General features: G+C 45.6%; 1 long non-coding RNA gene across 2 annotated transcripts; it reads right to left on the bottom strand.

Moving 5' to 3' along the window:
- Positions 1-1,723: 1,723 nt before the first annotated feature.
- On the bottom strand, positions 1,724-11,635 carry LOC131424368 (uncharacterized). 2 transcript variants are annotated; one of them, XR_009227245.1, is made up of 3 exons: positions 11,461-11,635; positions 11,170-11,260; positions 1,724-5,268 (listed from the first exon to the last, which is right to left on the bottom strand). It is a non-coding gene; the product is annotated as an uncharacterized LOC131424368 (long non-coding RNA). The 2 variants fall into 2 exon arrangements; XR_009227244.1 differs by having other exon boundaries at positions 1,724-5,265.
- Positions 11,636-17,116: the final 5,481 nt, after the last annotated feature.

The following is a 17,116-nucleotide window of genomic DNA, read 5'->3' as shown; positions in this document are numbered from 1 at the left end:
CAGTCTCCTGAGATGCTGGGATTACCGGCATGAGCCACTGTGCTCAGCTGATGTTTCCATTTATTGTGAGCAAGAGAGTCAAAGAGCTCTCTGGCCCAGAGATGGGTGTCAAGCCCAACTAGTAGTGGGCCTCAAAACACGTGGGAAAGGAAAACTGCAGCAGATCTAAACTTTTCTATTTGCCTCAGGTCTGTGTCCAAAAGGTCGTCCACTTAATAGCCCATGAGTCTTGTATGGCAGCATTGTGTGTCATCAAGAAACGCTCCAGAAAACCATTGCATCTCCTAATTCTGAAATAATAGATATCCATCTATCTGTTTATCTATCCATCCATCCATATACCTGCAAAAAAGGAAATAAGCAGAGAAAAAATAGTCAAATATTAATAAAGTTTCAAGGGTTCAAGACAAAGTGACAAACCTGAGATGTCATAGCAAGTGGTTCCTTCTAAAAATGGAAGAGAGGAGAAATCCTTAGAAAAATCTCTAACTCATGTTTTCACCAAGATTCTAGAAGACAAGGAAGTCATAGAAAGAGACGAATTTGCTGATGAATATACTGCTTTTAGAGGAAAAAAATCTGGAAAGGCAACAGACGAAAAAAGAATGGGCTGAAAATAATGGAAACAAAATTATGGACTTGGGAGATAAGCTCGAGGAGCTCTGCTAGAACTCGGAGGAAGGAGGCAAAGATGGATGAATGGGGAGAGCAGAAGCAGTAGGCACCAGTGCACAGACGGAGGAGGGAAACGTGGAACTGCGCTTCCGTCTGATTTGTCCCCATGCTCCAGATGGAGCCCGACCCCACAGGAGCAGGGTGGTCCCAGGGAGGCTGGGAGGGAAGGGGCCGGGCACAGGGGGACGCATCCATGCTGATCTCCAGAGTTCAAGACCCACGACACCTAATTTAACCAAAGTTACCCTCAAGCCTGGGGGCAGACTTGGGCACCCCCCAGAGACTGAAGTATTCCATCAGTACCTTCCAGTCAACATCAAAATGCATCTGAATCATTCATGGAAAATAGAACCACTTGAACACTAGAATTCCACGGAGGTCCAATGCACATCATTCAGTTTGGGCAAATCCTTCTAAGCCTAAGATGCATTAGAAAACTCTTTATGAAAAGAAGTTTAGATTTGTCCACTTAATTATTTTTTACATTTCTATACATTAAAAAATACCCAACAAAACTCAAAAAGGCCATTGACCAACTTCAATAAATAATTTGAAGATAACATGTCATTCCAAGAGTTAATAATACGCAAAAGACTCTTACCTATTAATAAAGAAAATGGAATATCCCCAAAGGAAGGGGACAGAGGTCACTCCATAATAAAAAGGAAATTAGCAATAAACACAGAAGTGTGTTCAACATCCCTACTCAGAAATGCAGACGAGACAGCTATAAGATGCTAATTTTGATTTTGTGTTTGTGTGTACGTGTGCTTGTGTGGGTGTGTGGGGGAGAGAGAGAGAGAGAGAGAAGGGGGTCAGGACAGCATGCACTCTGCATGGAGATGACACTATGGAAAAGCCACCTTCTCTGGTGGAGGTTATGAGTGAGTCTTGCCATTGACATGGCTGGGACATGTTTGTGTCCTTCCACCATGTCAGAATTTATTGAATAACAACAAATCCACAAGTTGCATAACTTTCATTGTTTTAATTCACCAAGTACTCATGGTTCACTTGGTAGCCATGAGTAAGACACCATTTTCTTTTATTCCATTCCAGTCTCAATTACTAATCTCGGTAACACTCAAGTCACAATTTACCCAATGATGGATAGGCCACAGAACAGCTAAGAGGTGTTAGGGTAGTCACAGGGTTTCAAGAGTCAAGAGGCTTGTCCCGGGAGAGGGTCCAGACGGCAGGCAGTTACAAGGAGGGCCTCGCAGAGGAGAGAGATGGAGCTGAACTGAAGCCCGGGGACAGAGTTGGGAGTGAGCTGCATTTCCCAGGGATTCTGATGAGATGATGGGCCTGTGTGTGCCACCATACCGCTGCATGTTGCAGGTGAGGGCTTTGCATCATTTGGTGGCCTGATGTGTCTGATAAGCTCACCAGCCTCATGTTCTTGATATGGAGTCGATATGCCCATATGTTCATGTGCTTCTGACTTAATCCAATAATTCTATAGCTGGCAATCTTTGATTAGTAACACGATTAGCGTACTTTGTTCCACATGATTATGCTGCACAGCAGGGGGTTATTCTTTTTTTGGTACTGGGGTTTGAACTCAGGGGTACTTGACCACTGAACCACATTCCCAGCACTACTTTTTTTTTTTTTTTTTTTTGCATTTTATTTAGAGACAGATCTCACTGAGTTGCTCAGTGCCTTGCTTTTGCTGAGGCTGGTTTTGAACTCATGTCCTCCTGCTCAGCCTCCTGAGACGTAGAATGACTGGTGTGCTTCACGGGGCCTGCCTGGATTATTCTTTTGGATAAGTTCTTTGTACATCCAACATCTGGTGATTATCTTCCTGCCCAGATAAGTTCCCAAGTCATTCTGCCTCAGTACTTGCATTCAAAACGCAGTAGCTCATGGCAAACAGCTGCTTTTCAAAACGGAGTGACTCTGGGCTCCGCTGTACTACGCCACATAGAGTGACGTGGGGACTGCCCAGCCTGCTCTCCACAGTGCAATTAGTTGGCAGCACACTCTGAAGGACTATCTGGTGTACACAGCAAAAGCCTTAAAATGTGCAGACACAGCTAGTGGGAGGGACAGCCTCTAATTTCCACCACACTGTGCTCTGAGCACCTCTCTCTACTGCTCAACAGTGGGTGCAAGGGAAGGTACAAAGCTGGAGCCAAGGGCCACTCAAGTCCCTCTTCCTTATTCACAAAACACGGTGACTTTTGTTAGTTCTGCTTCAGGGCCCTTGCTCCACCATGCCTGGGGCTGCATTTAATTAGGGCCCAGCTTTTCTCAACTCCCCCTCTCCTGGGCTGCCTAGCAGAGTGGCTCTACTGGTGGAGGTTGGCAGGGTTCCCTGAGGCCCACCTTCAAAGGAGGCAGAGAGGAGCCCTTCTCTGGAGTGTCCCTTTCTCCGCTCGTCAAGGGAATTACTCCCTGGGTCACTCCACAGAGAGCAGTGCCTAGAGCAGAGGCACTTTATTTTAAGAGGTGCTTGAGCTGAGATCATGACGTGGTGGAGTCTGACCTTGGCTGGCTCATTTCCCAATGAGGAAAGACAGAAACAGCCAGCTTAGGCTTTGGAGGAGTCCCCTGGAGGCACCAGTGGTTGGTTTTCCTTGAAAAGCCAGACATGGACATTTCCCCGACCTTCTGCCTTATTCCCTTAAAGCGGCTAAAACAAAATACCAGTTAATTTCGTAAACATCAGATATGTATTGCTCAAGGTCTGGAGACTGGGAAGTCTAAGATCAAGGCACCAGCAGACGCGGCCCTGGCAGGCGAGGGCTCTCGGCTCACAGGATGGCGGGACAAAGGCCCCCTGGCCTCTTTGCCAGGGCCCTAGCCCCATTCAGGAGGCTCCCCCTCGGCCTGATCACCTCTCAAAGGCCTGCCTCCTAAGGTGTCAGCACATGAATTTGAGGGCGACACAGACATTCAGAAAACTGAACCTTCTTCTCTATGGCCCCAAACCACACTTGTCCGTGTTTCTGGTGGTGAGAACACATCTCTGTGCACTTTGTACCCACCTGTGTTCTTAAGGGCTCTCAAGGAAGAGCCTGTGGAGGCGGCAGGTCTGCTGGAACTCTGTCTTGCCAGGTTGGTCCTGGCTGGAGGACCCCAGCCAGGCATACTGGGACATGGGGAATCTCCCCTGGTGACAGCCACCTCTGAGACAAGTCAATATCATAGTCATGTCCCATGGTTGGTGGTCAGAGACTAAATGGCTTCTGTGCATGAGTCATTGTGAAATACAATTTGCACAAATGAATATTGTCAAACAAAATCGGAGAAAACATGTTTGTGGCTTCTATGGGTATGAATAGGAAACCGAAGAAAATGTGATTTATTAAATTTTTAAAAATGAAAGTCTCTGCTTTTTCTGGAGTGTGATTCTTGAGGAGACATGGCGGTTTTCTGGGAGGCCTGGGGCTCTTTCCTGGAAAGGCCACCGATATAGTCACATATACACAAATGGTCCAGCTAGAAACTGGAATCCTCTTGTGCTATTGTTGGAGCGTAGTTGTCACTGCAGAAAACAGCAGAGAGACACCTCAGAAAAATAAAAATAAAACTACTGTGTGATGTAGTAGTTCAGCTTCGGGTACATACCCTGAAGAATGGGAGGTGGGTCTCAAAGAGACATGTGCACACCCGTGATCACAGCAGCACTGTTCACAAGAGCCAGAGGGTGGAAGCAGCCCAGACGGTGAGTGAGGAAGGAAGCACGGTCCATCCACATGGTGGACCGTTGCCTGAGAAAGGAGGGAGACTCTGACACATGCTCCATCATGGATGGACCTCGGGGACATCACAGTGAAATAAGCCAGCCACAAAGACACCCATACTGTATGAGTTCACTTCCAAGAGGTTCCTAGTGTTGACAGATTTACAGAGCTGTGACATCAGTGGTGTGTGCCAGGTGGGCAGGAGAGGGGAGGATGGAGAGATAGGACTTAATGGGCAGAGTTTCAGCTTTGCAAGCTGAAGAGAGCTCTGGAGATGGATGACAAGGACCATTGCACAAGAGTCTGAATGTACTCAATGCTACGGAACTGTGCACTTAAAAATGGTTAAGGTGGCCAATGTTATGGTGTGTTTGCAATTTTAAAAAGTATAAGCTAAATGCCACCCTGGGCTCTGGTGAGTTTTCTCCATACCTGGCAAAATAATCTGAAATAACAGGCAAGACAGGTTGTTTTCCAAATACCTGACTTCCATCTGGTGAACTTGTGTTCATCCTGCACGTATCTGCAGAGACACAGCTTCCTCCAGGAAGTCCTCCTGAATGGCTCCTCTACAAGCTCAGGTCTGAGTGACATTGCTTCTCCTCCTGGATGCTGGTGTTAAGCTCCTGCTCTGGTGGGTGTGGATGATCTCCTGCTTTAACCTGGAGCTGTAACTCTTTGTTCGAGGGTCCCCTTTAGCTGGATTCTATGATGCAGGGGAGACCCTGCGTGTTCTATGTCGTATCGCACAGCAACCGGCCAAGGAGACCACAAGGGTCAGCCAGATCAGCATGGCTGAGCATGTTGCAGAACGTCTGTTTTTGCTTTTATCCTGATGATTTTAATCCTATTTTCTCCTTGTGCTTTGTGACCAGCCGAGGTGTTTCTGTAGGATCTGCTGGGAACATTGAGAGCAGCAGTTCAGAGTCAGAAGCTCCTAAAGTCATGCCTGATGACTCACTCAGCCACCCTGGTGCCCACCAGCACCCCTGACGGCCATCTTTAGTGGACTCTTGTGTTTTGGGGTACTGCCCTGCTACATTCCTTCTGGGCTTCCAAGGACCTAAATTAATGTGAGATAGCTACTAGTGTCCTTCCAGATGTTTTCTTAAAATATCCTTTGCTTTTCCAAGAAGGGAAGATACTCCAACCTTGGATCTCATGCAGACACAGGTAGGTCCACTAGACTTAGACTGAGGCCCATGGGGTCTGGGGTCACAGGGGTCTGTAGGTCAGGCAGGGCTTATGTTCCTTCTTTTTCTGTGTTTTACTCTCTCTTGCTTCAGTCCCATCTGATCCTATTTTTTTTTTCTGTGGGGTGAGGTACTGGGGAGTGGACCAGGGACACTTAACCACTGAGCCACATCCCCAGCCCTTTTTTATTTTTTGAGACAGGGTCTCTCTGAGTTGCTTAGAGCCTCACTAAGTTGCTGAGGCTGGCTTTGAACTTGCCATCTTTTTGCCTTCTCATCCTATCCTGATGACAGCTTACCCCATAGCCAGACCAGTCCTGCAAGGCATCAAACACTTAAAGGTAATTTGCCTTATTGTAGCTTTAATCCCAGAATCAACTGTCAGAAGAGTTACCAGTTTAGTTCATCAGAGCTCATCACTGAAAACCTTGCTGGTGAATGTTTGCTTTTTAATAGTTTCTAGGGATAGCAAAAATTCCCTTGCTATCTTTTTAAATCTCATTGACGTACTTAGGTTGTAATATGTGTAAGTGATAATTCAATTCAGTTCTTAACACTTGAAATTATGTCAGAGAAATAAGACATGTTATTCTAAAGTCATATTTTAAAGTCATTATTACCAGATTTTTACTGTCATCATCTGGTTTGGATGAATAAAAACAAACAGTCTATTTCGTGTGTTTGCTTTCCAATTTTTAAGGATTACCTTGTTTTGGGGTCAACTGAATTATCATTGTTTCCTAACATGTCAAAAGGGCTTGAGTCTTTGATATCCAAAGAAATCTCAAGTAAACACCTGGGTTTTTTTTTTCAGATAAACATTTATTAAGTAACAATGCTTCATTTTTTCTTACCGAATAAGAACTTGCAAGATCTTTCCTTGGTGACTAACAGGTTTGACTAGTAAGGATCTCGTACTTCATTCTGTTTGGGGGAAGTACCGTTTCCTTCAACAACATGGAATGGGAGATATTCGCTAAGGTTATTGGGTCAAACATGGTCAAGAAAGATTTGTAAGTCTATATAAATATAATGACACGAACACTCAAATTATATAGCCCAAAGATAGAACTGCAGGGGTTTAAAACCCCAGGTGACAAATTATAAAGGAAGGATGAATTTTGTGAAAGACGAAGATGTTGAATCAAAAGCCAAACATTGTTCTTGGGTACACAGGAAGCTTCCGCTTCTGGCATCATGGAACAGAGGATGAGAAAAAGAATCTTGTTACAAATCCAAAGAAAAATGGATAGAAAGAGCAGGAAATAATGAAATACAAAAGACCATATCAAGGAAGCCAGAAGTTGGCTTCTGGAAAAGATGGACAAAATAGACAAACCTCTGATGAGATTAGAGAGAAGGCATGAATGAATAACGTCACCGTTGAAAAGGGGGCATAATCACAGAGCTGGGTGGTTATTACAATAAGAGAAGACTCCACACAAGTTACGTCAACGCACTGGAAAACTCGGTGAAATGGACAGACGCCTAGAAAACCTAGGTATCAAAGCTGTTCAAGAAGAAATAGAAGCTGAAATATTGCTATAGCAGTAAGGTGAAATGAGTGAGTGGATTGATACTTAGAAAATACAAGAAAGACCAGTGCTGTGGATATAGTTAGAGTGCATTGTCCAAAGTTCATGGGCTGGGAGCCCGTCACTGGCATGGCCATGTTGACAGGTGGTGGCACCTTGAAGAGGTGGGGCCTAATGGGAGGTAATTATGGCACCAGTGCACTGTCTTCAGCAGGGATTGATGCTGGTCTCACAGAGTGAGTGAGTTGTCTCAAGAGCAGGTTGTTATGAAGCAAGCCATTGTATGTGCTTGGCTCTTCTGCATGTGATGGTTTTCCTTTCCATTTTTCTACCATGTTGTGATGCAGCCACAGTCCCTTGCCAGAACACTGGTGCTAAGCTGTGGGGTTGCTCCATCCATCAGAATTGTGGGCCGAATAAATCCTTTTACTTTATAAAATACCTAGCCTCAGGTATTTTGTTAAAGCAAAACGGACTAAGACACCCAGCTAGATAGGCAGGCCAGGTCAACAAGTTTTCAGGGAGCAGATTTTGCAACCCTTTGCTGATATTCCCCTACAAAGCCACCATTGTCTTTATTTGTGTGCTAATCTGAGCCTTCTAAGAAGCAAATACTAAGGTGAAATGAAAAATCATGAATTTTCTTAGGGGAAACACTTGTGCTATAAAATGGGGAGGAGCTGGTGGAGGCTATTCCACAGTGATGCCAGGGAAGGAGAGGTGGAGAGAAGTGGGAGCAGCATCCTGGATTCCTGGGCAGGGGCTTTGCAAAATCAGCAGTCAGACAAGTTGCTCAGGAATGGAGTGCTGAGTGTCCCTGTAAGCTCAGCCGTGGTCCGAGAGCAGCCTGTGGGAAGCGAGGCTCAGCCCTGCCCCGGCCTTGGTTAGTTTTACTCTGGCTGCTAGAGATCTGTGATGCTCACGGCAGCCACCATTCCAAGATCAGCTGTGGGCCCCAGGAGAGAGGGAACCCGGAAATCACTTCTCTTCACTAATGAAGATTGAAAAATTCTAAACAACTGCTAGCAGACCAGATCTAATAATTCATACCACTATAATGGCATGGCCAAGTTAGGTTGGTCACAGACATTCAAGAGTGGTTTGACATTAGGCAATCTATAAACATCATCATGGTTGTCCCCTCTTATCTGTGGCGTACTACGGTTCAAGACCCCCGGTGGATGTCTGAATCCATGCATATAACAAAACCCTACACATTGTGCTTATATTTTTTCCTATGTGTACATATTTTAATAAATTTTAATGGATGCATTAAAATTCAAATTTAATGGATGCATTAACTAAGAGGTTAACAATAGTGAATTAGTGTAGTTCTTGGCAACCCCAGTCTAGGAGATTTGAAAAACTTTAACTTTTCACTTAAAAGAAGTAATTTACAGTTTGTCTTTGGCATGTCTGATTTGCCAGCCTCACTATTCTTGTGGCTTGGTGCCATTATTAAGCAAAATAAGGGCCACCTGCACAGAAGCTCGCAACCCTATAACAACAGTCCATCTAATAAACCATGGTTACTGAGTCACTAGTAGGTGGGTAGTGTATACATCATGGATACAGTGAACAAAGGGATGATTTGTGCCCTGGGTGGGACTGTGAGCCATCAGTCTACTCAGTGTTTTAAGACTTAAAATGGTTTAATTGTGGATTTTTCCACTTATTTTCAGACCATGTTTGACCATAGGAATGTCAAATTTCAGATAAGGGGAACTACTATAACCATGTTAAAAGATCAAGTGGGGAAAATGCTTAGTAAATGAGAAAAAAAAAGGGTGGCAGAGGGAGTTGTGTAGCCTGTAAAAGGCCTTGGCCAGCAATGCACGGGGATTATCATTCATAGTGAAGAAACATCACAATTATTTCCTTACAATCCAGGTAAGGCAGCAATACCACCCTCACCAGTGGTTCAGCACTGTGCTGAAGGTCCTGGCCAGTGTCCTGTGAGAAACATGGCTTAATATAGAAAACTAAAAACAACACTGTCATTATTCATAGATAGCATGAGGCACGCCATAGAAAATGAAAAAGCTTCTACAAAGCATTGGGAATAATGAAACAGGTACCCCAAAACCAACTGCATCTCTATATACTTGCAGCAACACAAAACAACACAATTTCATAAACATACCATTTAAAATAACAGCAACAATTATACGATACCTAAAAATAAACTAGATATGTAGAAATAAATGTAAGGTTGGCAACACTGTGGGGAAAAATACTAAAATTTCACTGAAAGATATGAGAGAAGATTGAATTCATGTATAGATAAACGATACTCATGAATCAGAAGGTTTTATACCATGGAGATATCAATTCTTCCAATTTTGATTTATAGATCTAAAACAATTTCAATAAATCCCAATAGACTTTTGAGGGGAACTTGACAGAATTCATGCACCAGAGGCCCGGGACTGCTAATACACTCCTGAAGAGGAGGAAAAAGTTGGGGAGGCTGGGTGGTCTGGATGTGGAGGTTCACCACAGGCTCATGGGTCTTGCCAGGGCGGGGGAGGCAGGATGGGAAGGTAGTGGAGAAGACAGAAGAGTTCAGGAAACAGCTGTCTCCTGAAAGCCCCCAGAAGGAGTGGCAAAGTGCCCAGGGCAGGAGGGACACTTCCTCACCACGGGCACGGTGCAGTCTGATAGTGGGAGCATCCCCTGAACCCCAGTCCCACAGGCACCAGAGAGGAGACGGAGGCTTCCAGCGGCCAAACTCAAAGTTTCCTTTCATCTAAAGACATCAAAGGATAGCGAAAGCCACGTCACTAACTCAAAGAAGATATTTCCCACTCTTCGAACTGATAAATATTAGTATCCAAAATAGATAAGAAGAAACCAACAACCCTGTGGGAGAAACCATGGGAAGACTTTTCACAGAAAAGAAGCCAGAAAGGCAGACATGCAAGAGGACGCCCAACCTCGTCAGCAAGCAGGGAAGCGCACACTAGGGCCGCGGGATGGAAGAGCTCCACTCCAACTGGCAGCGGGACACAGTCTGCTAACACCAGACTGGCGCTAGGATACGAGATGTTACTGCACATGTGCAATGACAGGACCTTTTTGACACTGCAGGTAGGAGTGCAAACACAAACCTTCCAAAAATAATTTAGAATTCTATTACGTTGGGAACCACTCCCACATCTTATGACCGTGCAATTCTATTTCCAGGTCTGTGCTCCATGGAATCCTGCACACAGGCCCTGGGGACAGGCACAGGTTTTTTTAGAGTGGCAGTGTTTGTAAAGCACAAAAACAGAAAGCAATCCCAATTTCAATCATCAGGAACGTGGATATATAAATGTACAAAAAAAAAAAAAAAACCCACACTGGTTCCCATAATGGGTTATGAGAAACTACAGCTATTTCCACTGAAACAAACACAGACCACGTTCAGCCTGGAGAGCAGGTGGGGGCTGGTATTCTTCAGGAGGCCAGTTTAGAAAGGGCTCTGCGTGTTCCTGAAGAGGTTACCCTACAATTCAACTGAGACCACTGCGAGTGACCACCAGGAGGCGCCCTCCAAGGGGCGTCTGTCCTTTCCTCTCTCTCTTTCCTGCTCCCTTGTGTCCCATTCCAGGGTCGTTTCCCAAATAAACTGCCTTCCTATGAGTGAGTGAAGAAGCACTTCAGGGAAAACTGCATATAATATACTATTTTTATGAGTTTCAGAAACATATTTGCTCATCAACAGAAAGGATGAGCCATTGATACCTGCACCAACATATGACAAATCTCAAAATAATTATACTGAGTGGACAGAAAGAAGAGTATGGTTCAACTGAACTTTCTAGAAAAAGGAAATGAGTCTGTGTTGATAGAAAGCTGACCAGTGGTGTCCTGAGGACAGTGGGGAGTGGGGGGGATAGAAGGGGCAGGAGGAAACTTTGGGGGTGATGGATACATTCATTATCTTGATTGTGGTAATGATTTCACAAGTGCATGAACAATCACCAAAGTGTAAATAAATCTGTGTGGTTTCCCTTTGTATGAAAATTATACCTTGTATAAATCAGGGCTCTCCAGAGTAACAAAACCAGAAGAATATCCACCTACCTGCAGCGATGTGAGAAGGGACCTGTCAGGGAATCGGCTTGAGCACTGTGCAGGCTGAGCAGTCCTGGGCGGCTGTGGTAGGCTGGAGACCCTGGGAAGCCAGTAGCAAGGATCGGTTTAAGTCCCAAGGCCTCAGGTCCAAGTGGCCAGAGGTGTGACTCTTAAACCAAGGCTGAAGGCCCCAGAACCCAGGGGCCGCCGTTGCCAGTCCCAGAGTCCAAAGGCCTGGGAGCCTGGAGTTCAAGGGCAGGGGAAGGTGGATGTCCCAAGCTCAGGAGAGAGAGAACCCACCTTTCTCCGCCTCTCAGCTCCCTCCCAGCCCTCAGCTGGCTGAATGGGGCTGTCCGTTGGGTGAGGCAGACCTTTCCCAGTGCACTGATTCCAATGCCAGTCTCTCCTGGAGAAACCTCTGCAGACATTCCCAGAAACCATGCATCTGGGCGTCTCTTAACCCAGGCAATCAGCCATCCCATGGCTAAACAAATCTGTTTAAAAAACTAAGTCAAACTCCACTGAACTTCACTTAGATGTTCACACACACACACACACACACACACACACACACACACACACGGCTGCTTGTTTGCATTTGCAGTAAGGATCAAAAGCAAGGATGTGATATGGACAAAGCTGGACAAGTGGCTCCCTGTGGGGTGGTGAGGGGTGGCTGAGGGACCAATTCAGGGGGAGATCCCTCATTATAACCCATGGATCACATGCATGCTTTTTTATGTTTCCAACATTGCCTTTTTTTTGTGCTGTGCAGGGGGTTGAACTCAGGGCCTTGCTCATGCTACTGGTCTTGAATACCTCATATAACTTCTTGCCCAATCTGTACCCTACCACTAAGCTAAATTCCCAGCTCTAACAAATATGTGTGGATTTTTGTACTAGGAATTGATCCCAGGGGTGCTTTACCACTGAGCTGTATCCCCAGTCCTTTTATTTATTTATTTTCTATTTTGAGACAGGGTCTTCTTAAGTTGCTGAGGCTGGCCTTGAACTTGGGATCCTCTTGCCTCAGACTCCTGAGTTGCTGGGATTACAGGTGTGCGCCACTGTGCCTGGTCTAATATTTTTTTTTAAAACATGAATTACAGAAAAGTGATACAATGCCAAAATTATAAAGAAGAAAGTTAAAAATTACCCCTAAGTGCAATTTTAACTCTATTTCTTTGTTAAACTATTTTGGACGGAAATGTTTCTAAAATGTCTTTTTTTTCCCTTGCTCTCTCCAAGAGTCCATTTAATGTATTCCAACTGTTTTCACGCTTTCTGATTATTTTATGTTTAAAAGTTGTTTAGATCATGCTCCAAGATACTAATGACCTCAGGGTGCCTGGAGCTGCCTCTGGACTTTTGCAGTTTCTAAACAACCCCAAGCTGCTGAGCATTTGTGGTTAGTTTCTGCTCTACTGGTCTAGAATTCCTCATGTAACCTCTTGCCCAATCTAATCAGCATCACTTCTTTCTCCCTAAATCTCTTGCTTATCTGTCCGTTTCCCCGTCCCGCTCCCAACCGCTTGGCCCTGGCTCAGCTCTTTGCCTGGCAAACGCTGCTGATTTTTATGTTGGAGCTAAATGTCAGCTCCCCGGGGAGACAGTCCCAGCCCAGCAGGCCAGTGAGCCGGGCTCTTGCCCTCCTCCCAGGGGGCTCTGATGGCACTGTGCTGTCATTGCTCAGTTCCCTGCCTCTGTCCCTTGTGAAATCAAAACCCACATCCAAGTTGTTCCCCTCCCGGGTGCCTACCGCGATGCTGGCATTACTGTTCAGCAGCAACGACTGCAAATAGAAACTGCCCACAGGACCCCTCTGCGAGCGCGGCCATGGCCTGACGTTACCCGAGGCTGTGCACACAGCACGGCCCTAGGTCAGGCTCTGCGGTGTGGTGCGGTGTGGTGCGTTGGAATCGTGGCCCCTCAACCATGCTCCGGAGCTGGGTCTCTGCTTCTCTCCTCCTGGGTCCCTGCACCTCACCGAAAAATAGTTACTGGACATCAGTTTGTGGATAGCTTGTGACCTTTCTGGGGATAAAGGATGGCTTAGAAAATGGGCAAACAAAATGCAAATATGGACTTTTCCAAAGTTCTTTTTATCCAGATTAAAAGAGGATAAACATTTTAGACATGGGCAGTAAAATTCCAGTGGGAAACGGTGTCTGCCAGAGACCACCAGCTGAATCCCAGAGCTGGGAAGGGAGTTTGGGGCTGGAGAGTTCTGGTTGATGTGGGACCATGGCCTCAGGCCTAGCGTGTGAGCCATTGCTTTTTAGGAGCCTCTGGGCACAAAGCACTTCAGATATCTGAAGGCCCTGGGGCTGGGGACAGTTTCCACAGCAGGTTGGCTGACAGGATCCAGGTGCTCTGGCCCACGAGTCACTCCAACAGAGACCTCAGATTCTGGACGTGCTGCTGGTGTCTTTTGATGGAGGGCTGGAGGCGAGATTGGCCAGTGTCATGGGACAGGGATCCATGGACCACCTGGGGCAGGTGGGGAGAGGACAGAGAGGAAAAGAGGAACCAGGGAGGGGGCCTCTCAGTTTTTCTGGCCCCATCCTTGAAGAGGGGACATGCTTGAGGAAAAACACTATGGGCCAGGCTTGTCACGTCCTTGGCCAGCCAGTGAAGGCAGAGTGAGGGAACATAGTGTCACACAAACTGGAAAATTCTAGCAGCTGGAGAGAGGTGACAAGGACAGCCTCTTGTTCCACCTTTTCCTGCCTTAAAGAAAATGTTACCAGAGACGTCTCAAGGACCACGTCAGCCCAAGACTGGCGCTCTTCCCACCTTGGACTTGACCGTTCAGGGTCCTCACTGCCCCTGTGGATCCTTTTCTCAATGGAATTTTATTGCCAACAGCTTCAACATTTGTTATCTTTGTAGTTTGTAAGAATGATTCATGATTTAAGTAGAGGAAACTGTGTTGCAAATGAGGTCTTTTTCTAGTCACTTGTGATCCCAGAACTCAGGCGGGCCCACGTGGTTGTTTCACAGACCTGGCCATCAGGGACCCTTGCTCAGATCTGTCAGACCAGGAAAGGGGAGGAGAGCCTTATTCTTGGGGTTTGGTGGCATTCTCCTTATTTTAGTCAGCTTTTTCATGACTGTGGCCCAAAACCTGACAAGCACGATCTTAGAGAAGGAAAAGTTTATTTGGGGCTCACAGTCACCCAGCTCAGTCCTCAGACGGCCAACTCCGTGGTGCTGTGCTCAGGGAGAGGCAGAGCAGGTGCAAGGGTGTGGGGGAGGAGAGTCAGGGCCTGACAATCAGGAAGCAGAGACTCAACCAGGACAAGATATAAGCCTTAAAGGCATGTCCCAAGTGACCCACCTCCTCCAGCCACACCCTACCTGCCTACAGTCACCACCCAGTAATCCATTCAAGTGGATTAGCACACTGATTAGGTGGAGGCTCTCATAATCCAATCATTTCACCTCTAAACTTTCTTTGTCACACATGAGATTCTGGGGGACATATCTAAACCATAACAGTTCCCATTATTGAGACTTTTGTGAGGTAAATAACAACTCCATGTTTTGTTTAAAACAACAGCCTTAGGCATATACAACCCGCCTTGACTTAGCCACTCACGGGACCCCCCTTCTGTAAAACCAGCTGTGAGCCCCATGTGTGGCTAGATGGCCACATTCTAGCCTGCTCCCCCCCAAAAAATACCCAGTGAGTTTCAGACTGGCCGCGATTTAACTGGATTTCCTTCCAACTCTGTTTGTCCTCATTAAACTTGATATTATAATAACCTAATTTGATTACTTATTATGTCACCTGATGAAATATGAATGTAAAAGTGAGTTTCACTTTTATTATAATTTCTTAAGATGGAAATCACTAGAAGTATTGTCTAAGTCAACTGTGGACAGAGCACACGGGAAAGAAAAAGTGCTGAAGAAGCCTGGGGTCTTGGATTTGGAATGTGTCCGAGTGTTTCTAGTTCTAGTTCTGCTTTTAAGAAACCCAAATTGTAAATCAGAAACAGAGAGTAAATGTGGCTGATGCAAGAAAGAGCACATAGAACTATTACTGAAAGACTTAACGTTTAAAGAAAAGATCTTTTTCCTTCGTTGATGACAAAGAAATATATATTTACTTTTAAGATTAAATTAAAATAATATTACTTTTTGATAAATGGGCTTTGGATAAGAGGGCTTTTCCTAGCGTGTCTTGAAACCTGCAGTTGGAGTAGGCTGTTGGCCTTCCATTCACGTGTTTCCTCCCAGCTGGGGTACCACGCCCTGAAGACAGCTCAGGCTCCCTGGTTCCAGGGAGAAGGGCTGCCTCAACTCCATGCTGTGGGGAGGAATCTATCAGGTGGTCCTCAGAGCTCTGAGCACAGCCCACTGGCAAAACTGATGTGTAGTTTGTTGTTATTCTTTCTAAAGTACCACCTTTCCGCCCCCCTGCCTACTTACTTGTTTGTCTGCCAGCAAACTGTGTTTAATTTCAGGTGCACAGAAGTGAAACGCAGTTTGGAATATGAAGCCACTTTTTTACATAATGCTCTATTAGTGACTGTTGTATTCTGCTACCTTTCCTATCCTCTACTATCCCCCTCCCCTCCCCTCCCATCCTCTCTCTCTACCCCATCTACTGTAATTCATTTCTCTCCTGTTTTTTTTTTTTTTCATGTGGATGTGTAACCGATGTGATTCTGCAATCTGTATTTGGGGTAAAAATGGGAGTTCATAACCCACTTGAATCTAATGTATGAAATATGATATGTCAAGAGTTTTGTAATGTTTTGAACAACCAATAAAAAATAAAATAAAATAAAAGAATATGAAGCCACTGCCTTCCTTGGGCTCTTATTATTTCTTTTCTCCAATGTTCCTGCAGGCTGTGTCGCTGGCTCTGTGGGCTCTTATGTGAGGTCTCCATCAGAAGAATCAGATACAGACACAACTGCAATAGAACCAGACTTTGTTGGGCCAAGGGACACAGCACTGACCAAGGGTGTCAGATGCTTGTCTGAACAGCTTTGCTATTCCCTGTGGATGCTGCCTCCTGCATGAGCAGGTTGGCCTGGGCTGGGGATGGGCTGGGCACTGATAAGCCAACACAGTCTCTTGAAGATGCAGGGATACAGATCACATGGGTGACAGGGAAGGTCCCGGGAAGGTGCTGTACTGGTGACTCCTCAGCAGTTCTGGGTTTTATGCTGTCAGTCCTTGGAGAGTCATGGAGGGCACCCTGGCTATACCTGCACCTGGTTTCTCAGATAAGACCTGAGACCATTTGAGGGGAGGGAGTGGGAGGGTGGGGAAGGGCACAGAGCTTGCTCTTAAGAGCTAACAAGTCCGAGTCAAGGTCCCCAGAGTGCACTTGCCCTACACTTGCATTTGCATTCGAAGCTACAGACAGTCTATAAATAAATGGGCAGGGCTGTGTGCCAATGAAACTTTATTTGACAAACAGGCAGCGGACTGGGTTTGGCTGGGGGCTGGGGTTTACTTATCACTGTACGATAAGAACTCTGTGCAAGAGTTCTTAGTTGATCGAAGGATCTGTCAAGTCTGTGCACATGGGTGCAGATGTGCTGGTATTCTTCTGGGGAGAGGAATGATAGATTTGTTCAGATTTCAAAGCTACCATTGATGGATATCTTTGAGATGTCGCACTATAGAGAAATAGCTCTTCTGGGCCTTTATGGCATTACATTTTTTAAAAAATAGTGTATTTGTCACTATTTTTTTTAAATCTTAATTTTGCAATAATTATAGATTCACAGGAAGTTGCAAAGGTAGCACAGAAAAATCCCTGGTGCCCTTGACCCCATGTGGTTAAAGCTTATTTAATTACAGACATGGAAAATCAGGAACAGGCATGGGTGTGATGTGGGGCCATAGCTCAGTGTCATCACATGCGTGGGTAGATGTACATGGCCACCTCCATACTCACCCACTAATGTGTTTTCCAACTCTCCAGAGTTCA

The sequence above is a fragment of the Marmota monax genome, unplaced genomic scaffold (genome assembly GCF_021218885.2).
Source record: "Marmota monax isolate L192 unplaced genomic scaffold, Marmota_monax_Labrador192_F-V1.1 WCK01_AAM20220418_F8-fsc00083, whole genome shotgun sequence".
Lineage (NCBI taxonomy): Eukaryota > Metazoa > Chordata > Mammalia > Rodentia > Sciuridae > Marmota > Marmota monax.
Note: the sequence above shows the minus strand (reverse complement) of the source record. Positions and strands in the feature narration are given on the sequence as shown.